Source organism: Arachis duranensis, chromosome 1 (genome assembly GCF_000817695.3).
Source record: "Arachis duranensis cultivar V14167 chromosome 1, aradu.V14167.gnm2.J7QH, whole genome shotgun sequence".
NCBI lineage: Eukaryota > Viridiplantae > Streptophyta > Magnoliopsida > Fabales > Fabaceae > Arachis > Arachis duranensis.
The window spans coordinates 51,189,225-51,197,570 of NC_029772.3; the positions used below are offsets into that span (position 1 = coordinate 51,189,225).

The 8,346-nt window shown below is 32.7% G+C and overlaps 1 long non-coding RNA gene across 2 annotated transcripts; it reads left to right on the plus strand.

Moving 5' to 3' along the window:
* Positions 1-1,893: 1,893 nt before the first annotated feature.
* Positions 1,894-5,698, plus strand: LOC107488321 (uncharacterized). 2 transcript variants are annotated; one of them, XR_001591889.3, is made up of 6 exons: positions 1,894-2,574; positions 3,434-3,516; positions 3,729-3,837; positions 4,047-4,336; positions 4,857-5,037; positions 5,501-5,698. It is a non-coding gene; the product is annotated as an uncharacterized LOC107488321 (long non-coding RNA). The 2 variants fall into 2 exon arrangements; XR_002374719.2 differs by lacking the exon at positions 3,729-3,837 and having other exon boundaries at positions 1,895-2,574.
* Positions 5,699-8,346: the final 2,648 nt, after the last annotated feature.

An 8,346-nucleotide genomic window follows, 5' to 3' on the forward strand; every position in this document is an offset into this window, starting at 1 on the left:
CAGCACATTAGCAAGGGTTTTTGAAAGAACTCAAAAAATAACGAGAGAATCTCATACAAGAATTAATTATAAAAGCAGAAATACTCTGCTTGTGTCCAGTAAAAGAAATGAAATTGAAGAAAGAGAGATGAGACTCTTGGTGAAATTTGAATCTGCATTCTATAATCTATCCGGACTCTTAGAAAAACTCCCTGAAGGGATAAAAAGGAATCTCTGCTATTTGATAAAAGACAGAGAAGACCACAAGTGCCAGCTATGTGCCTCAGAAATATCTGAAGAAAGCAATAATGAAATGGAATCCATCCACATGATAAAAGAAGAGGACAGTACATCCACCCACATGATAAAAGAAGAGGACAGCGCATCTGAAGCATCCCTCAATATTATTGTATAATGACGTAAGCGCTTAAGTCATAGAGCACCAACAATGTAGCTGGTGCAAGATAATAAAACAATGACGTAAGCAATGACGTCATAAGAAGGGTAAGGATGGGAATTGCCCATCAGACCCAACCATTATAAATAGAGTGCTTAGACAATTGAAGAAGTATCAGAAAACAGAAAGCAGAAGGCTAAGAGTACTCATATGCTAGGAGAGCAAGGAGGAAGCTGCCGAGGCGATTCTGTAGTCTGACAAAAGAATTCCCTTAGGAAAAAATAGTTTTAAACTCCCCTCTGGAGTTAATATCTATAATCTCCCCTCTGGAGATAAAAACATCTTATGTAAAATATACTAAATAAAGGAAGTTTTTCTCCAGAAAGGTACGCCTTTATCCTAATCTCTTAATTATGAATTATTTAGAAAGCTTAGAATTAACGGAAGAATCTGATTATTATAGATTAACTGCTTTATTAGATAATGAAAAACAGGCTGTTCTAAAAACAGAACTAAATCTCAAATCAAATGAAAATTTTAATAAACAAAATCTCTTAAAAGAAGTTTTTAATAGAAAAAATATAATATACTATGGAAAAATTCAACTTGAAGCCCCTGTAAAAATAAAATCTGCTAATGGAGAACTTGAAATATCCTTGATAAATGATGAAGAATTAAGTAAACAGATTGAGAAAATCAAGGATCAACAGAAGAGATCTAAAATTGGATGGATTCATATTAGTACTATACAAGTTTTAATTAAATCTACATATATGAAAGGAATTAATTCACCAATAAGTTTAGCAATCTGTGATAAAAGAATTACTGATGATCCAATAGATCAAATAATTAGAATTGTTCATGGAAATTTGGCAAATGTAAATGTTAAATTTAATGCCCATCTTGGATATGCCATACCTCTATCAACCGAAAATCTTGGTAGATCTATAAGTTTAGCTTATAATTTTCATAGAAAAAGTTTAATGGAACAAGATGATGAACCATTTTCAATTACATATGCAATAAATTATGCTTTAACGAATAGTCATCATAGTATAATATTTAAAAATAGAGAAAGAATTTATGTTGATGAATTATTTCAGAAAATTGTAAAAACAGAAATACCAAAATATAAAGCTATTGAAAACCCAGTTCTATTATTAAAAGAACCATCAAAAAGATCGGTTTCATCAAATTTTCAAATAAGAGAATCTAAAATCAATAGTCCTTTAAGTTTATCTAAATTAAAAATTAAAGAAGAAAACTCTGAAATAAAAGAATTAACAAAAAAGTCGAAAAATTAAATGAAACCCTAAATACTAAATTATGACAATAAATAAGGAAGAAATATATGTAACTTATCAAGATAAGAAACAAGAGCTTTTTGAAAGAGAAAATCGTTTGAATTATTTGCAGTTTTGTTTCTAAATTGAAAAACCTAACCTTAGGACTTCACCCCTATTGAGAAAAGAGAAACGCAGAGAGAAGAGAGAAAGTAAAACCCCCGAGGAAGAAGAAGGGAAGGAGAGGGAGAAGAGCGCGCCGGCGTCGCGCCTCGCCGACGTAGAGCCCATCACACGCGTCGCCGCTGTCATGTCATCGTCAATCTGAACCGTGCGAGGGAGAGAGCTGCTGCTGCGGGAAACGCGATGGTGGAGAGGACGCCGCCAGCTTTGTCGCGCCTGGTCGCTGTCGAGCTTGCCGTCGAAGACGCCACCACCGTCACTGTCGAACCCTAGCCGTCGCAGTCGCCGTCAACGCTGTGGCAGAGAAGGAGGAAGGATGCGCGAACAGAAGAGGGAGAAGGAAGCTGCGAAGCCGTCGCCGTTTCTGCTCGGGGTTGTCACCGCTTCTGAAGAAGACGCGTCCGAGAGAGAGAGAGAGAGAACCAGGGGAGTGACGCGCGAAGGATGCTCTGACGGAGAAGGAGGAGAACAAGGTTGTCTCATCGCCAATGATTAGAAGTTGCTACTGTTGATGGGATGAACAGAACGTGGAGAGGGAGGAGAAACTCGCAGAGGAGAGGGAGGTTTTGTCGCTGCACCGCTGGTCGCCGGGGAACACCGCCATTGACGCCGGAAAATGCCACTATTGGAGCCACTGTCCTTGCTCGGCCCCTGTTTCTGTTGCTGTTTACGCTGGCTCAGCCATTGCCGCCACGACTCATCTCGAATTTCTTCTAATTTCGACACTCAGAGGTAGGAAATTTATTTTAAAGTTAACAGTTTTAATTTATGAATATCATTGAAGTTTAGTGAGTATCTGCAAATAATTTATAAATGTCTTGTGTGATTAATTGGTAGAAATAAGCTTGGTTTGAGGATGTAAAATTTGGATTAGTTTTTGAGATGATGTTCTAGTGTTTCAATTAGTTTATTGAGTTTAGGTTATGGCTGTGAATGTGACTGGTATGATGATGATTACGTGCGTGTGAATTGAAATTTGTTTAGCTCCTGTGTGCATCTTACAACGTTGTTTGGGGATGAATGCTTGTCGGAAGTTCTGTTTTTTTTTAGTTAATAATGTTGTGATTGGTGGTTGAATCAAATTATAATGAGTAATTTATGAGATTGAGGCTTGATGAATGATAAATAGATTGAGTTTAGATTTCTAAACTAAGTACCTAAAATTGATTTCTTAACTAAAAGTAGTAATTTTTATGGTTTATAAATAATTTTACAATGAGTGGAACCAAATGGTGATAAAATATGTTGATTATTGAGAACCTGTTTGTTTGATAATTGCTGATGAAAGGCTGGTAAACTGTTGAGAAGGAGGGAACCCGTAAGGGTGGTTTAAGTCCGAAATTTTGAGGTGATGCTGTCGAAATTTTTATAAAACTCTAAGACTTTGTTTTTTTATAAATTCATCCATCGCTGCTCGGTGCATCAATAAGCATCAGGTGAGTAATTGATTAATGATGTTGCTGTGAATGGTGGATTGAGGTGAGAAATGTGGTGAGTTTCATTCATTGTTCCTTATTTTTTTTCCTGTTTTCTCTTCATAGTTATATCTTTTTTTTCTTGATCCTTGTAAATTAATTATTATATGTTTTAGGGTGCTGCTACTCTAAATGATTGGAAGATGGTCATCGCTGTTTGAAAAGAGCAATGCATCACAATTGCCCTGTTTGCTTTGAGGTATAAACTATAAAGACTATTCTTCTATTATGGTAAAATCATTTGGGAAGAACCACATGATTTCATTTTGTTTGGTTTATGAATTGGTTTTGCTTATTATGAATTTTATTGATTGTTGATTGTTACTATGATGATGTTGGCTGGTTCTGCCATTAGTTACTTTGTTGATTGAATTTTTTTCTTTAATGAGATTTTGTTCTGAGCAATGTTAGGAGAAAATAGTTCTGCTTTGCCATCAGTTCATACTCTGTCATCTGCTGCTGTTCCGTGCTCTCCTCTCCGCTTGCGTCCACTACGCCGTCCCCCACCTCGTCCGCTGAGGTTCGGTTACGGTGTCTGTTTGGATTTAGCTTATTTTCTGTTATAAATTAAAGAGTTATTTAGCTGAATATGTTCTCTCTATGTAAAAAGTTAAGCATAGAAGTTTTGTTTTAATTCAATTTGGTTTGAAATTAAGCTAAGTTGTTTTATGGAGCATAATGTTAATGTTAATGGTTGTTTCTTAATTATTCATTGGTTTATTTTGTTAGCATTTAAAGTGGCTGGAAATTCTGAGTTGATTCTCTCAATGTCCTGAATGGCTCAAGTAAAATTGCTGCATTTGATTTTGATGGCCTGAATGACTCAAGTAAAAATCTTAGAATTCTAGAGAAGATTGCCCAAATATTCAAAGAGGATTTGAAGTTCTGTGGAGAAGAGCTTTCTGGAAGCGGAATGGAGACTAAGAATAGGCAAGACAATTACGAATTACAGCTACAATAGTTGATAATCCTTGAAGACAGACAGTCCCAGCATGGTGGAATTGACAGCATTTTACTGGGTGTGTCTCCTTTTAACCTTCTCTTGATCATTTCAATTTCTATTTAATTCCTCTGTGTTGACCAGCATTTCAACCTTGGTAGCTTACCTGTAAAGCTGCTTGTTTGAAATGTGATAGACTCTGTCTTCATCCATTATTGATTTACCTTGAACAAGTTAGCACCATTGTATTTTTTTTCCTTTTTTCTTTTGGCACTTTTTTGTTTGTTTGTTGTGCACTTAATCTAATCATTTCAATAGAAACAACCTGTGAGTATAGAATTTATAGTTCATGTGGGTACTTGGAAACATTTTTCTTTTATCAATGTGCATAGTCATCGATTTACACGTAGGCTGGTCATAATTTGGCTCTATCTTAAGCTGACAACACTACACTCTTGAAGAATGTTATTTTTTTATTATGAGACTGTTCTATCTTCATTATGTATTTAGGGGCAACACAACATGAGCTTCAGTTGCAATTTGTTTAGTTCTAAACCTTTTCCATTCATATTTAGTCTTGTTTAATCATCTCTTTGCAGTTACATGGAAGAAATAAGAGTTCATGTGCTATCAATTTAATTTAGTGGATAAGATTTCATGTTTAACTGGCTATCGCAAGGTGGGGCTGGTGGTCTAAGTTTTCTGCTTTGTGTGAGAGACTATACTAAGCAAAGCAACTGCTGATGTTGACAAAGGGGTGATGAGACTGGTTTCTTTTAGGTATGTTTGAATAAGTATGCTTGAATCTGAAGTCTAAAATTTGCTATTATATTTATTGCTGCTGTTAGTTTACCTTCTGGTAGTGTCAAAGGAGGGGACAGGAGGGGGAGGTGGGTCTTGTGACCTTATGTGGTGCTTTCAGTGCAAAGAAGTTCTTGGATTTAATATCTTTTATAAAGTACAACCTTTTGATTTGATGTATTAAGAAGCTTATTTATTAGCAATGCAAATATTGCTTTTCTTACTGGCTATAACAATCATGCTTGAAAATAACTACACTATGGTTGCTTGATCCTTTTGATGCCTTATTAAGAATTGAATTTGTTAAGTACCTATGTGCTTGTATCCATTGTGCTAGTGATACGTGTTATATGCATGCCATTGTTCTTTATTTTGTATTTTACTGATTCAAAATGCTTCATTTTTTCCCCAGTTAAGAGCTTGTGTTCCTTGTTGTCTGCAGGTGTTTCTGTTTTTTGAAAATATGGGAAACTATTGGGAGAATTATTTTTCGCTGCCAGCATTGATAAAACTCTTTAGAGGAAGATTGAATTCTTTTTTAGGGTTGGCGTTTTTTAAGCTTATTTTCCTGGGATAATTAGAAAATATCTGGAATTACTTGTAACCAACACTGATACAACTATATTGTATCCGGAAATTTTTGGTTTGGTTCACTAAGTGTATAAATGTTTATTTTTTTTATGGTAAGTGTTCAATTAGTTTTCTTTAGTAATTTGATTCAAATAGTTTAACCTTGTTTATTGACATTAAATTAAAAAAAAAATAGTTGGAACTAATTTCAATGCAACATGAGAAAACTATTGTAAATAAAGAATAATATAGTTATAAAAAAATCGTTGTCAAAAGTCACAAAAGGCCATGGTATTAAAACCGTTATCAAAGACAGCTACAAAATGACAATGGTATTAAAACCGTTGCAAAAAACACCACCAAAGGCAACACTTTTACACCGTTGTCTTTATGAACAATAAAATTACAACAATTTAAAACCGTTGTCTATCTAGTTATGGTTTTAAATTGTTATGTCATCAAAGAGAACGGTTTTAAACTATTGCTTATCCAGTAACGGTTTTAAACCGTTCTTTAAAAATTGTTGTCAAAACCGTTGTCTATGCCAGTAACTATAGCAACGGTTTTTTGGTTGTCGTTGTCTTAGGTAAAAAACCGTTGGCTTTGAGCATTGGTAACTGCCGCATATACCACAGGTCAAAAACCGTTGCCAAAGCATTGCCTAAAGTTTTAGGAACGGTTTTCTGATCTATGACAGCGGTTTTTGACCGTTGTGAAAACCCTTATTTGTTGTAGTGTTGTTTGAAAGATAAAGTTTACAGGAAATTTAAATGGAAAATAAAGACATAGGGAAGAAACCCTACAGAGAACTGACTCGAAGCAGACTCAGAAAGTCTCTGGAATGTGAGTGTGCTCGGGTAATTTCTGAAGCAAAATTTCAACCCTTATTTCCTAAAATTTTCTAATATTTATAGTCTACTTCTGTAACCGGTCATTAATGGCATGGTGCTGTCTTGTATGCGCACTCCCAAGTAACCGTTCCCGCTCTTTTGCTAATAAATGTTACTCATAAATTCTTCATATGGTGAAAGCCTTTAACTTTTCCTGTCAATGTAACCGTCTGATTTTCCTTTTGAACTCCGACTCGATTTCTCATTCAAATGTTTGCTCGATCATGTTTGCTCAATTTAATAAGGTGTCCAATATCAAATTTGTGTCGAATAACTCTCAATTAATACTTGCACGTGCACCCTTTCAACATATGCTTCTATCCCAATCATCTCTTTAATATTTCGAATTAGCTTATCCTAATCGAAAATATATTTTTCGACTACCAATAATGTTGTGCAAATTTTGTTGTACTTTCTTGTGGTGGTAATCCTATTAAATAGTAATTTTGACCATGTACTATAAAAGTTGAAAGTCCTTGGCTATTGGTGATCGATTTATCTATTTTAGTGCAAGTGGGTTTGGTAGAGTATGTCCAGTCATAGTTCAGAGCAACACAATAAAATATTGTATGGGAAGAAATAAATATATACTAAAAAGTGTAGACTCAAAACTTTTGTTGTATGAAAAGAAATATTTTGTTGTTTCAATGATGTTGTTGAGATCTTTATTAAGTATTATAAGGAACAAATATTTTTTTCTATTGAAAAAATAGTTTTTTCAATGATGTTGTTAAAGAAGATAATGTACTGATTTAAAACGTATTTTAAATTAAAAATTTGAATTCAATTTCATTAAAAAAAAAGTCATTATAAATCATGAAATTAAAATTTATATAAAAATAAATTCTTTTTTATTATGGAGTAAAAATTTTTTGTTATATTTAAAAAATTTTCAAAAACACTAATTTTTTAACTTATTCATAAGAATTTTAAAAACTTTTTAAAAAGTAATAATTTAATTTTTAAAATTATATCAAATATTAATATTTTAATTTTTCATAAGTTAAAAGTACAAAAATTAAAGTCATTTATTGACCAATGTAATTTAATACTGTTCTTTTTATACTTTTGTGAAAACCTATATCAAAAGTTTAATATTGTAAATTAATGGTTAATAATATTTGTATATGAGAATACTGAAAATATATACGTTTGACATGTGACCCTGATACATTTATAAACTTAAAAAAAATATATTTAGCATAATCTATATTTATTTGTTAATTATAACCATGCATATTTTCTTCTGAATCTATTTTCTTTCTTTTTCTTTTGAAGTCTCTTTGTTATACAATTCCGACGTGAAAATTGTAGATTTTAAATTTTTATCATATATGTTTTAAAGATATGACCAATTTGTTACAATACTTTCGATATTAATTTATCTAATCACTAAAAATTTTGGTATTCTCTATTTCAAAATAAATATTAAAAAAATTTTGCCAAGTTTTTATTCTAAGTTAATCAAACAATAAACGATATAAGTATAAAATATACGTTTAATATATAATTATAAACATAGATTTAAAATTTTAATATAATAAAATACAATTTATTTTGAAAAATTTGTCAGTTAAAATATATACGAAATACAAATATTTATTGAATAAAAGAAGCTAAGTCATTTTACATTGATTTCTACTGAACATTAAATTCTTTTATTGACTGAATATGAGAAATTCTTCGCATACAAACGATTAAGGCTTGTAAGCCTTACAAGTTCAATTAAAACTAACGCTCAAAACGCGCTTCGAACCGTTCTTCTTCCTCTTTGTCTTCTTCTTCTTCTTTTCTTTCGTTTCTTGCCTTCTCTTTCTTCTCCTCCTTC